The sequence below is a fragment of the Rhinatrema bivittatum genome, chromosome 12, assembly GCF_901001135.1.
Source record: "Rhinatrema bivittatum chromosome 12, aRhiBiv1.1, whole genome shotgun sequence".
Lineage (NCBI taxonomy): Eukaryota > Metazoa > Chordata > Amphibia > Gymnophiona > Rhinatrematidae > Rhinatrema > Rhinatrema bivittatum.
This window is the reverse complement of record NC_042626.1, coordinates 56,823,207-56,837,913: the sequence shown is the minus strand read 5'-3', so window position 1 is coordinate 56,837,913 and position 14,707 is coordinate 56,823,207. Positions and strand designations below refer to the sequence as shown.

General features: G+C 48.2%; 1 protein-coding gene across 1 annotated transcript in view; it reads left to right on the top strand.

Moving 5' to 3' along the window:
- GPATCH8 (G-patch domain containing 8) overlaps positions 1-14,707 on the top strand; it is a 152,112-nt gene that overhangs the window by 45,316 nt on the left and 92,089 nt on the right.

The following is a 14,707-nucleotide window of genomic DNA, read 5'->3' as shown; positions in this document are numbered from 1 at the left end:
ACAGAGTCAAGGACAACATGTATATATTGGCTCTGGCGATCTTTCATTTGGTTGAGAAGCAGAATAAGAAATGCTCGGCAAGCGAATTCTACAAGGCAGATTGGAGAGGCCAACAGGGAAAGAGGCAGGAACGTCCATGAACGGAAGCCCCGACCTTGGACGTCCGGCTGGGCACCCAAGGCAGCGACCATGGACTTTGGAAGGCAGCGGGGCCTCCGATCACAGACGCCCGGAAAGAGGCGGGAACGTCCATGGACGTTGGAAGGCAGCGTTCCCGTCTGTTTCCGGGTGTCCGTGCTCGGAGGCCCCAACCTTCACAGACACCCGGACGTCCTTGCACATCCATGATAGGAGGCCCCAACCTTGGACATCCGGCCGGAAGCTCAAGGCAGCAGCCGTGGACGTTGGAAGGCAGCGTTCCCGTCTCTTTCCAGGCGTCCATGCTCGGAAGCCCCGAACTTGGACGGTCGGGCGCTCAAGGCAGCGGCCATGGATGTTTGGAAGGCAGCCGGGCCTCCAATCATGGGCGTCCATGCTCGGAGGCCCCGACCTTCACAGACGCCCGGACTTCCTTGCACGTCCTTAAGTGCCCGGACGTGGAAGGTTGAGGGTGGCCTCCGATAACGGACGTTCGGATGCTCAGGGCAGTGGCCCCGGTGTCTGTAGAAAAGAACCATCTACTTACCTGCTGGAATGACATTTGAAATGACAGGTATGGCGCCAGCGCACACTGGATACTGTATAGGCGCTGTATACCGCTCTATACAGTAAAATGGTTTGCGAACGCCTACCACTTCATAGGCGCGCTTTTGACGCTTCTTTGCCGCCGCTTGGATTTGCGTCTAATTTGAACACTGAATCGAGCGGCTTGCAAATTAAAATGTGCGCCCGGCTCTGCCGCACTCTTTTTTTTACGTGTTTTTACGTGTCTGTACTGTATCGGTAGGGTTAGGTTCCACGTTAACAAGAACATTCTAACATGAAGGGCAATGGAACATTGGAATGGATTACCTGTAGAGGAAATGGAAACAGTCACTGGAGGTTAAGAGTGGTCTTTACAGACCTCCTAGGACTGGTTTTAGGTAAATTGGATCCTGCTTGGAAGAGGGGAAATAGGCTAAATGATCTCTTGAGTCTCTCTTACCCCTGGAGGAATTCTGTGCAAAAAAATTTAAAATTCTACAAACTTTATATTTGTCAAAATAACACAATTTACGTCAGTCTTTAAGTAATTACATTTTAAATTAATACAGAAAAAAGTTATTACTTAAAGATGCAGAATTTTAAATATTTTGAGCAGAATTTCCCTAGAAATCCCCTCGCTCTCCCTACTCCCCTGGCCACTTTGCCTTCTCAGGCTCCAACTCCTCCACCTGCTAGTATCTCTCACCTCCATCTCTAGACTCAACCCCATCCACTCTATCGCCAGTCAGAGTTTGACCCCGTTCTTCGTACTGCCCCTCACACAGTCTCCCTCTGTCCCTCTCTCTCACATACATTTATTTATTTATTTAACATTTTTTATATACCGAAATTCTAGCAACAATGTTGCTAATCATTTCGGTTTACATATAACATTGGAGTGACTTAACATGCGAGTCTTACATGGAACAGGAAAATGAACTTGGAGACAATTGAATAAATACTAATAACAAATAAAATACATGCTCCCTCTCTCTAATACACATACACACACATCCTCTCATGCAGGGTCCCGCTCTCGTGCATACACACCCTCACACAGGCTACCTATGACTCTCTCTCACGCACCCCTTCACACAGGCTAGCACTCTCACATACACAGAATCCCTTTTTCATGCACACCAGCTCCCAATCTCTCTCACACATACGCACTCCTTCACAATGTCCTCATATAGGCTCCCCCTGCTATCTATCTCTCTCACACCCCTCCCTTCTCTCACACCTCTCCCTTCCCCAACCTCACACACACACCTCTCTACACACATTCACTCTCACTGGGACCTTCATCTTTGCTGCAAGTGGAGCGGGTCCCAAGGCATGCGGGGGCCTCCGCGAATGGCGCACTACGTTCACAGCATGCCGAACTTCTGCGCAGGGGGGGGGAATTCTGCACAAATTCGGCACTCCACAGTAGTGCAGAATTCCCCCAGGACTATCTCTTTCCAGTTCCAACATTCTATGACAATCCAGGATTTGATATTGCCAGCAAGCTCACTGAAGTTATTGGAAGGGAGGATAGCAGTTGTTTATAATACTTAATTTGATCAGTTTAAGATGGGCTGGTAATTGGAAGAAGTGTGTGTATTTATTTTATTTTCATATTCTGCTTTTCCGCACTTCAGAGCAGATTACATTCAGGTACTGTAGTTGTTTCTCTGTCCCCAGAAGGCTCACAATGAGGCTGTTCTGCAGATATTTTCATACTAAATGTGGTGTCTCTTCTTTAACTGCCACCTACTAGTTAACTTTAAAATGGTGCTAATTTACCCTTGTATTCTGCCGGTGATCCACAGTCAATAAAATTCAGCATACACGGAGCCTTTTAAATTTCAGAGTTGGGTTAATTTCCTGTCAATGACATCAGTTTATCAAAAACAGTCTTGAGTTGTTTGATGTAGAATTCTCAGGCTAAGTGCTCTAGTTTACAAAAGCTCTGGTGGTGATTGAATTGTCCTACCAAGTCCATTTGTTTTCCTTATTGAATTATTTCAGTTAAATATAGCAAAAAACATTCTTTAAGTTAATGACACAGAGTAGAATCTAAGGCTCACAAACACGTTGTATTAAGTTAGTCCAATAAAAAATGTTCATCTGCATCTGGCTTTTGAGCATTCTCCTCTTTTTAGGGCCAATGTAAAAATCTGAATGTTAAAACTGTGTGCTGAAATTTTAGCACACAATTTCTTTCACACAAACTAATCTTTTTAAAACTCCCAATGTAGTAAACTAATGGTATGCTCATGCATCGTAGTTTTAAAAACAAATTGCCCTTAAACCAGAAAATATGCAAAAAGGTTTAGTGTACAACAAAACAAGACTTCTGCACATAAATGTGTTTTCTGCGCATAAAATACAGACTACACGACCTGGCATCAGAATCCCATATTTCACCCATAGATTAACATGAGGCCTATAAACTTATTCACCTCAGATTAGGAGTTAAGTTTCCAGCTCTAAGAAAACAAAAGATAAGCCAGCGCACCTCTCTGCACTGTGGGTACCAGCTAATGCTGTCATTAGCATGTAACTTACATACGAGGCCACTAACTTTAAGACATATTGTGTGTAGAACTGAGGGTTAACCTGTGCGCTGTGCAGAGCACACCTTCGGGCCGATTCAGTAAAGTCCGCGGGAGAGCGGGCGAATGCCCAGACCACTCGCCTGTGCACGCGATACAGTATTTAAATGAGGCCCGGCGGTAGAAATGGGCAAAAGGAGGCGCTAGGGACACTAGCGCGTCCCTAGCGCCTCCTTTTGGCCCGGAGCGGCGGCTGTCAGCTGGTTTGACAGCTGACGCTCAAATTTGCCGGTGTCTGTTCTCGAGCCCGCTGACAGCCACAGGCTCGGAAACCGGACGCCAGCAAAATTGAGCGTCCAGTTTTCGAGCCGCCGGCCGATTTCAATTTTTTTTTTCTTTTTTTTTACTCTTTGGGACCTCTGACTTAATATCGCCATGATATTAAGTCAGAGGGTGCACAGAAAAGCAGTTTTTACTGCTTTTCTGGGCACTTTCCCGGTGCCAGAAGAAATTAGCGCCTACCTTTGGGTAGGCGCTAATTTCTGAAAGTAAAATGTGCGGCTTGGCTGCACATTTTACTTACTGACAGGTCGATACTGTAACGTGCGGTTGAAGATTTCCCGTCTGTAACGTGCTGGGAGTGCACAATTCGGATGCGTAAGGCGATCCAGTCTCCAGTTTCACGCGTCCTTAGCGCTTCTTAAAACAGACGCATAACCCTTTCCGCACGCAGCATGTATATGATATGTAAATGAACGAATTAGCTGTATAATGAAGGAATTAGCTATTCCCCTCCGATACTGTGATGCACGCTCAGATTATCTCCTTTGTAACCCACTATTTTGCCGCGTCCTTAACCTGTTAGTTTACCGCCTACCCTCTACTTGGTGTTAGTGTGGTGTTCGAAAGTTAAAACGGGAATAAAGTGTAAAAAAATGGGGGCGATTTCGGCGCTCAAGGCCCCATCCGGTCTCCGGTGCAGCCCCAGTCCTGTCCCCTCCTCCCGAAGCAAAAAAAAAACAAACCGAAAAAGTAGCAAGGCTCGGGCCTGCTACGGTAGTCCCTTCTCCCTTCTCCTCTCCTCCCGATTTCGGCGCTCAAGGCGGCCGGGTGGGCGTGCATTCATCCAGGCAGAGGGAGCCGGCGGCGAAAGCGGCCTCCGGCTCCCTCTGCCTGGATGAATGCACGGCCGCCTTGAGCGCCGAAATCGGGAGGAGAGGAGAAGGGACTACCGTAGCAGGCCCGAGCCTTGCTACTCTTTCGGTTTTGTTTTTTTTTTGCTTCGGGAGGAGGAGACAGGACTGGGGCTGCACCGGAGACCGGACGGGGCCAGGGCAGGTGAGCGGGGACTGGGGGAAAGTTTGCCAAGCATCGGGGAACATAACTGTCCACTTTCTGGTACCTGTCATTTCAAATGTCATTTGAAATGACAGATACCAGCGCGGCCGTGAAGCGTTAGGCCCGCGAATCCAGGATACTGTATAGGCGCTCTATACAGTAAAATGGGTTGCGCGGGCCTAAAGCTTGCCTAAGGCTTTGCAGCCGCAGCATGCATTTGCATGCAATTTGAAGAGAGTATCGAGCGGTAGGTGAAGAGAACTGTGCGTGTGGGGAACGAGGGTGCGCCTGACACTGCCGCACTGTTTCTACCGCGGCCTTAGAGTATCGATCTGTGAATCGCACGGGAATACCTAATAGGGCCAGCAACATGTATTTGCATGTTGAGGGTGCTATTAGGTTCGGCGGGTTGGACGCTCGTTTTCCACCCCTTACTGAATAAGGGGTAAGGGAAAACACGCGTCCAATGGCAGGTATCGGCCCGCTTATTACATCAGCCTCTTCAGGTCAGTGAGAAACAGACTGGTTTTAAATAGTACAGAGTCATATAGGTCTTAGACTGCCTACATATGCCATTATAGCTCAGTAAAGGGAACTTCAGTTCAGTAAAACAGAAAAAAATTGAAATTAGGATGATCAAACACCTAAGGGCTTAGACATTGGCTGTAAAGCTTTTACTGTCTGAAGGACTCTGGCTTCCCCCCTCCCCTCCCCTCCCCTTTTCCTTTACTGACCTATATAGGCAGGCAGCTTAAGACCTAGATGATTCTGTACTATTTTTAAATCCAGTGTAACTGCGCTTTTTTTTCCTCAACATAAGGGAGAGGATAACTCGAAAGCTTGTCACAGATATATTAAGGTAAAAAGAACATGCCTATACTGGGTCAGAGCAAGGGTCCATCAAGCCCAGTATCCTGTTTCCAACAGTGGCCAATCCAAGTCACAGGTACCTGACAAAGGTATCGTCTACTACCCTCTTGTTGACCCTTAATTCTACATATCCATGTGCACTAAGCATGGCAACCATAATTCTTTGCTGAAAAGGAAAGAGAAATGCATGCATAATTGCTAGTTATGTTGATAGGCATAATTGTATTCTTTCTTGACGTATACGGTGGGTTTTTTTTTCTGTAGTTGTATGTACAAAATCTGTTAAATTGTGGTCTGTAACAATCCAAATTTCAGGTACTGTTAATGCAGAGGCTAATTGTATTTGGATTATGACACAAATCTATCTTCAGGCTTTATCATTTTACAGATTTTCAAACTAAATCTGAAATAAATGAATTTCCAAGTATTTTAAGATAGTTAAACATACCTAGAAATGTGAGAAATTCTGGATTCATCATAGTCTACATTGTCATATTTATACACAAGACATCTGTTATCTGTCCATGACTAAACTGGATTTTTTCTTTAAAAAAAAAAATCCTTATCCATTGCAGTTTCTTTCTCAAAGAGAGAACTTATTGGAAAGAATATTTAATTTTCTCCAAGGTCAAACAGGATGGCAGTCCTCACACATGGGTGATGACATCCGATGCAGCCCGGCTCATAAAACTTATATCAAAGTTTCTAGAACTTTCACTGAGTCTCTCTGAGCATGCTCCGGCATGCATTATATCACACGGGTCTCCTCAGCCTCTTCATTGCGGTGGAGAAGTTAGTTTCTTCTTAACAGGAGTTTTTTCTTCTAATTTTTGCATTTTTTGCACTTCAGGTTGCATGGTCGACATGGGTCCCCCTTGGTTCTCCCTTTATCATGTCAGGGTTTTCAAAGTTTCGGTATGTTTCCTTTTACAGTTGATCCCCCTAGGATGGTGGTTCGCTCAGTGCCTGCTGGCCATCAATAGCCACCGCCATCGATTTTGACATCATGTCCCTTTACTTTCGCAACGTCAATGGGGTTCAAGTGATACTCTCAGTATGCGAGGACTATGTCTGTGATGGATCCCCATGGTAGATGTGTCCTCTGTCTGGGGACATCACATGACATCTAGGTTTGCGGCACGTGTGCACAAGTGACTCCCAAAAGGATGCAGGGAAAAACTGATTAATCAGCATCAGAGTCATCAACATTGCGGTACCTCGGAATGCCATCGAGCCATAGAATTTAGCGGGGCCATCAGCTCTGTCAGCATCAAGGGCTTCCAGGGACCCCAGAGATGGGCCATCGCTCACCTCTTGTAGGTAGAAGACATTGGGTCTGTCAACTTTAGCCTCAGCACCGGGGAAGAACTGATCTGAGCGTAAAGGGAAGCCGAAGAAGCATTGGCATCTGTCCCTGTTGTTGCATGGTGCCGGGCACAGAATAAATTAACCTCAGCTGGGATGCCTCTGAACTGATCCTGTGGTGAGGAGAGCCTGTCCTTCACGGTTCTCAGGGGTTAACCATGGCCGCCTCCGGTCCCACTGTCCGCCACCAATTCCAAAGAGGAATCTGCCACACTTCCTTCATCCCAGTCAGTCTTGACGTTGGTGATCTTCAAGGAAGAGCTGAAGAGACAGTAATAGGCAATGGGGAAGGCACTTCAGGACCTCTGCATCGGGGCATCTACAGCACTGGGCTCGGTATCGTCCCTCCTCGAGTTTCCGTTCGAATCCCTGCGTGCGCTCATCGGAGTGCTAACGACACCTTCCCCAGCATCTAAACCTGGGGCAGCATCCAATGCCTGTTGGATTATCGAAACCGCCACCAACTGAACTGTTGGCCGTTCCCAGTTCCTCAGAGGAGGAAGCTTTCCCAGTGACGGGAGCAGCTTCTGGGTCCAGACCCACCCAGCTAGCTGAGCCTGTTCCCATACCATTGGCCAGGGAAAGGGCACCTCAGGACCTGTCCCTTGTCTATGATAGTGAGGATGATGGTCCCTATAGCCCCTGTAAGGAAGGCTCTTCCGGTGTTTCAGATACCAAGGCATTGGATGGCCTTCCCTTTGACCCGTCTCCTGATGGCAGAAGGAATTCTCGTCCTGAAGACATTCACAGGCTTTGCAAAATTGATGATGGATACCATCCCTTTTACGTTACAAACAGAGGAGGATACTTGGCACAAAATGCTGGATATTCTCCAGTATGTGGAGCCTCCAAAGGATATTGTAGCAGTCCCAGTGCACAAAATTCTTCTGGAGTTGCTGATGGGGATGTGGGAAAACCCCCCTCTCTGTTGTTCCCATGAATAAGAAGGTGGACGTGATGAATCTCATCCAAAAGGCTCTGGATTCGACAAGCGCAGATGCCACACCAATTGGTTGTGGTTGAATCCACTCTCAAGAAGGTCAAGCACCTTCGGACCTATTCCTTGGTGCCCCCAGCGAAGGCTCAAAGGGCCAGGATGTTCTTGGGAAGAAAGTGTTTCAGGAGTTATGCTGATTGCCTGCATAGCACCTTACTGGTTCTTTGTGGGCCAGTTTATGCAGGATATCATGAAGCAGGTGCAGTAGGTGGCCAAATAGCTGCCTCAACAGCAGTAGGACACCCTCCAGTTGCTTGTGCACAAGAGTCTAGAGTTCTGGAAACATGGGGTGCGCTCAACCTATGTTTTTGAGGTGGCATCAAGGAATTGGCACCTGCAGACTTGCCTGGCTGTGGGCCTCTGATCTCTGTCAGGAGGTGCAGGAAAGACTTGCTGATGTGCCATGCACAGGAGAGAATCTCTTTGGAGATGGAGATAAGGTGAAGGATCCAAATTCTTGACCACCATGTGACACTCGATTCTTCACTGATACTCAGAACCCATTCTCCCATCCAGGATGCCTTTGCGATCTGGCCCTAGGATGTCTTTCTTCTGCCTGAGGAGATACTGTCTTCCACCTTCTCAGTCCCAACAGCAGCAATAGGCCCCTCAAAGCCATCCAAGGCAACAGAGGTCCCCAGAGCCCCAGCCAGGACCTCTTATCAACTCTGGGAACGGGGTTTTGACTGTATCAAAGGGGGAGCATAACCAAGACCATCGTACATATGGCAACAGATCTTCTGGTTGGGGCAGGCTGCAGTTCTATTTGAACCGGTGGCCTAGAATAACCTTGGACCTGTGGGTCCTCGCCATCATTTGCAGAGGGTGCAAATTAAACCTGTTGAGTGCCCCACCAAATCTTCTCAGTCCATTGTGGGGACCAGGTAGCATATCAAGAAGTGCTTCTGTTGGAGCTTTGCTCCCTTTTAATGGCCAGAGCAGCTGAGCCCATTCCACCCTGGCAGAGAGGGCAGAGATTTTACTCCTAGTACTTCCTGATTCCAAAGAAAACAGGGTGACTAAGAACATGTAAGTGTCTTGAACAAGGTTCTGAACAGGTTTCCCTGGACACCTTGATCCCTTTCCTACAAAAAGGGGATTGGCTATGCTGTCTTGATCCAAAGAACGCATATATTCACATCAAAATCTTCCCCAGCCACTGGAAGTATCTCAGATTCCTAATGGGAAAACAGCATTTCCAGTACCGTATTCTGCAGTTTTGGCTTGTCTGCCCCATGGGTCTTTGTAAATTGCCTGGCCATGGAGGCAACGCACCTTTGTAGACTGGGAATTTGTTTTCCCCTATCTGGATGAATGGCTGGTCAAGGCACCTCTTGGCAGGGGCTGAAGGGTCCATGCACATGATCATCTGGTGTTAGGGTAGCTTATGTCGAACCCTAGCAACTCCAAGCCCCATCTCAGCCAATCACCTCAGTTGGATTTCATAGGAGCCCTGCCAGACATAGCTCAGACCAAGGCTTTCTTGCCATGGCAGTGGGCCATCACTGACCTTCATGGCAGAGATTCAGTAGAGCCAGCAGGTATCAGCATATTCATTGTTTATTCACAGTTGCTTGAAGAGAACAGATTTTTGGTTCCTCGACATGGACCATGTTTCGCCACATGGGCTGCGTTGGGAGGGACAGGAGCCCAAAGGATGAGTGGTAAGGCCAGTTATGTAGGAGTGATGAATAGAAGAGCCATGCAGAGGAATCAGATGAGCTTATAACAGTTAATAGGGAGTGCAGCAGCATCTCCTGAAGATAATTGTTTTCCAGATTAAATGCAAAGTACTGGGGACGCTAACTAGTGGTTCTAAACAAAGGCAAATTCATGACTGCTCTGCATAATCAGCGCTATACTACCTATACTGTGGTCTTTACTTATTACTGTATACTGCTCATCTCCACTCCTCATTAGGTTGAGGCTGTTGGGCCACATGGCTGCCACAATATGTTACTCCCTTGGTACCCATGCACATGAGAAGAGCCCAATGGCACTTACAATCCAGTGGCTTCAGGCCACTCAGGATCTACAGGCCTGCATCTGAATCACCTGTTCCTCCGGGGCTTCTTGTCCTGGTGGCAGGAAATTGGAACGAGGGCTGCCCTTCTAAATTCCTTGGGTTCAAATTTGTCCTAACTCTGGATGCATCCACCCTAGGCTAGGGAACATCTGTCAAATCAACTTGGCGCTCCGGATGATCAGGTACATGCTGTAGGCTTTCAGAGACTGACCGTCCAACACAATTGTGTTGATCCAGACAGACAACCAAGTGGCAATGTGCTATGTAAACAAGCAGGGAGGTACAGACTCTTACCCTCTGTGTCGAGGTGGTCCATATATGGTCCTGGGCCGTCTCCCATACGATAAGGCTCAGAGCAATGTATCTGGCTGCACAGAAAATAGGATAGTGGACATACTGAGTTGCTCCTTCAGACTCCACGAATGGTCTTTGGATCAGGGGTAGCGAATCGGATCTTCTGCCTATGGGAAAGCTCTGAGGTAGACCTGTTCGTGTTTCCTTGGAACAGGAAGGTTCCTCAATTCTGCTCCATGTACAGGACATATGGCAAGCTAGCCTTACATAGCTTTGCCCTGCATTGAGGAATAGGGTCTTCTGTACACATATTCTCCAGTTCCGCTGGTGGCAAAGACAAGGGGACTATGATTCTCATAACCCCCAATTGGCCGAGGCAGATCTGGTTTCCACTCCTTCGGGAGTTGTCCATCTGGAAACCGATCAGACTGAGAAATTCCAGGTGATCTCACCCAGGATTGTGGCAGGTTGTGACATCCCAACCTTAAGACCCTGTCGCTCATAGCCTGGATGTTGAGAAGTTGAGGGTACAACCTCTCAATCTCTGTATCTCGTGTCCTTATGGCTTCTAGAAAGACCTATGAACTGAAGTGGGGGAGGTTTTCTGTGTCGCATGAAAACAAGAACCTAGACCCTTTCTCTTGCTCAACACAAAAACTGCTTGACTACTTTGTACACCTCTCCAAAACTGGTTTCAACACCACCTCTGTTTAGAGTTATTTGAGTGCAATTGGCACATATCAACATTGTGTAGAGGGTAAGCCCATTTCTATACAGCCTATAGTTGTACATTTCATGCTGGGGCTACTTCAGTTGAAGCCTTCCCTAAGGCTTTCTGCTGTGTCCTCAATGTAGTTTTGATTCAGCTGATGGAAGCTCCATTTGAGCGGCTGTGCTCCTGTGACCTGAAATATCTGACCTGGAAGGTCATCTTTTTTGGTGTGGTCACTTCAGCACGCAGTCGGTGAGCTCCAGGCCTTAGTGACTTATCTACTTTACACTAAGTTGTTGTTTTTTTTTTCATGTTAAGGTGCATGCACAAGACCACCCTAAGTTGTTGCCTAAGGTGGTGTCGGACTTTCATCTTAACCAGTCCATTGTCCTGCCACATTTTTTCCCAGGTCCCATTTGCACCAAAGTGAACAAGCAATGGGCGGTTTGGCCTGCGAGACAGCCTTAGCCTTAGCTTTCTGTCTGGAGTGGACAGAAGCCCATATATGGTCCATCCAGTATTTTGTTTCTTTTAACAGGTTGGTTATCGCCATTGCCAAACAAGACACTTTCAAATTGGCTAGCAGACTGCATCTCCTCCTGTTAAGCCCAGGCTAGATTGCAGGTGCAGGAGGTAGCTGAGAAGCTGCCTCAACAGCAGCAAGACACCCTCGTCGCTGGTGCACAAGGGTTTGGAGTGTGGGAAAACAAGAGGGCCGTGCGACTTAAGGTGTTTTCAAAATGGCATTGAGGGTCTTTGCAATGGGAATCTGCGCCCGAAGCTTGGCATGTCTGTGGGCCTCTGATCTCAGACCCAGAGGTACAAGAACAACTCAGACATGCCGTGCACTGGAGAGAATCTCTTCAGAAATAGAATGAAGGATGCTATGGCTCAACTCTGGGACCATCATGAAACCCTCCAACAACTCTCGACCAGTCCTCCTCTTCCAGAAGGCTGTTGAGGCAGGGGCCCAGGAAGTCTTTCTTTTGCCAAAGAAAGTACTATCCTCTGCCTCCTTGATCCTGTACACACCATCTGAGCTCCCCCGGCTGTTTCAGGCAGCAGAGCTCCCAAGCCCCAGCCAGCTCCTCTGTCATTTCCAGGGATGGGGTTTTGACTGGGCCATGGAGAGCATGTCAGATGCCTGTATCTAGGATGATGGACCCTCCTGTTGGGGTCAGGCTGCAGTTCTTTGTGAACTGGTGGCCCAGTGTAACCTCTGACCAGTGGGTTTTGTCCATCGTCCACCAGGGGTACCAATTAAATCTGTTGGGTGTCACACCAAATTGCCCTCCATGCCCATTTTGGGGGCCGATAGCACATCAGGAGGTGCTACAAGCAGAGCTCTTTTCCCTTTTGACGGCCAGAGCAGTCGAGCCCGTACCACCAGGACAATGAAGGTGGGGATTCTACTCCAGGTACTTCCTGATTCCAAAGAAAACAGGAGGACTCTGGCCCCTTCTAGCCCTGAGGGCCTTGAAGTTCAAGATGGTTTCCCTGGGCACCATGATTCCCCTTTTGCAAAAAGAAGACTGGCTAGGCTCCCTCGACCTAAAAGACACACACACACACACACATATCAAGATCTTCCCCAGTCATAGGAAGTATCTCCAATTTGGGATGGAGATACAGCACTTCCAGTACAGAGTGTTGCCATTCGGGCTTGCATCCACCCCATGGGTCTTCACAAAATGCCTGTCGTGGTGGTGGCATAACTCTGCAGACTGAGTACATGTTTTCCTGTATCTGGATGATTGGCTGGTCAAAAGCACATCTCAGGCAAGGGTCATTCGGTCCATGCATTTGACTGTTTGAGTGTTGGAATCACTAGGGTTCATTCTCAGCTACCCAAAGTCCCATCTCAGCCTGTTTCAATTGAACTTCATCAGAGCCTTGCTAGATAAGGCTCAAGCCAGGGCCTTTCTGCCACACCAGAAGCCTGTGCTCTGGCAACCATTGCGACAGAGGTGCAACAGAGCCAGCAGGTATCAGCTTGGTACATCTTGAGGCTGTTGGGTCACATGACCTCGACTGTCCATGTCACTCCCTTGGCACGCTTAGACATGCGCAGAGCCCAATGGACCCTGAGTTCACAGTGACGCCAAGCCACTCTGAGCCTTCAAGATTGCATCCAAGTCACCCTGTCCCTCTGGGACTCTCTGTCCTGGTGGTGGATACTCAGTCTAGAATGGGGGATTTCCTTTCTGAGTTTCCCTATTCAAATTGTGCAAACCACAGATGCATCTACCCTGGGATGGGGAGCTCATGTCCTTGAGTGCCAAGCCCATCTACTGTGGTCCGCTCAGGAATGTTCTTGTCAAATCAACTTCCCAGCAATTCGGGCAATCAGGTATATGCTATGGGCTTTCAGAGATCGGCCTTCCAATAAAATTGTCCTGATCCAGACAGACAACCATATAGCCTGCTTGTCAACAAGCAGGGAGGTGTGGGATTGTACCTCCTATGTCTGGAAGCGGTCCAGATCCGGTTCTGGGCCTTGACCCAGGGGATGGTGCTCAGGGCCATGTACCTGGCTAGAACGGAGAATGTGATTGCAGACAGGCTGGACCAGGGGGTAGCAAATCAGATTTTCTGCCTCCGGGGGAGCCCAGACAAAACTGCTTGCTTCCCCCTGCAACCAGAAGGTGTCTCTGCTCCCTGTCCAGGTCAGACGGTAAACTAGCCTGGGACTATGCCTGTCATTGGGGCAAGGGTCTTCTGTATGTGTATCTTCCGATTCCCTTAGTGGCGAAGACTCCCTTGAACCTTCGGAGGACAGAGGGACTATAATCCTCATGGCCCCTCATTGCCCGAGACAGATCTGGTTTCCACTCCTGCAGGAGTTGTCCATCCAGAAACTGATCAGTCTGGGGACTTCCCTGGATCTTATCACGCAAGATCAGGGCAGACTGGCATCCCAACCTCCAGGCCCGGTCACTCACAGCCTGGATGTTGAGAGGTTAATCCTGCAGCCACTTGATGTTTCTGAAGATGTGTCTCTGGTCCTGGTGGCTTCTAGAAAGCCTTTCACTAGAAAGTCCTATGGACTGAAGTGAAGGAGGTTTTCTGTGTGGTGTGAACAGAAGGCCCTAGATCTGTTCTCATGCCCCCTCAAAAACTGCTTGACTACCTTAGCCTCCGATAGGTGTAAGGCTTAAAAACCAACTCCATCAGAGTTCATCTTAGTGTGATTGGTGCATACCACCATGATGTAGATGGTATGCCCATCTATGTACAGCCCATAGTTGTACGTTTCTTGCTAGGCTTACTTCAGTTGAAACCTCTTCTAAGACCTCTTGCTATTCTTGAGACCTTGTGTGGTGTTGGCTCAGCTGATGAAAGGTCCTTTTGAGCCACTGCACACCTGTGGCTCAAAATACCTGATCTGGAAGGTCTTCACTTCACAGGGTCATCGAGCTCCAGGCCTTAGCGACTTATCCACCTTATACTAAGTTCTGTCGTGAGAGGGTGGTCTTGCATATGCACCTTAAGTTCCTGCCTAAACTGGTGACAGATTTCCATCTTAACCAGTCAATCACCCTGCCAGTCTTCTTTCCCAGGCCCCATTCACACCAAGGCGAACGAGCACTGCCCAGTTTGGACTGCAAGCGAGCTTTAACCTTTTACCTGGAATGGACAGAAGCCCATAGACAGTCCACCCAACTTTTATTTGATAGGAATAAGTTTGGCGTTGCTGTTGCCAAACGGACAATATCCAGTTGGCTAGCAGATTGCATCTTCTTCTGTTATGCCCAGACGGGACCACATCTTTAGGGTCATGTCAAGGCTCATTCTGTCTGATCCATGGCAACATCGGTGGCCCACTTGCAAGCAGTTCCTGTGGAGATCTGCAAGGCTGCAACTCTGAGTTCTCTCCGCACATT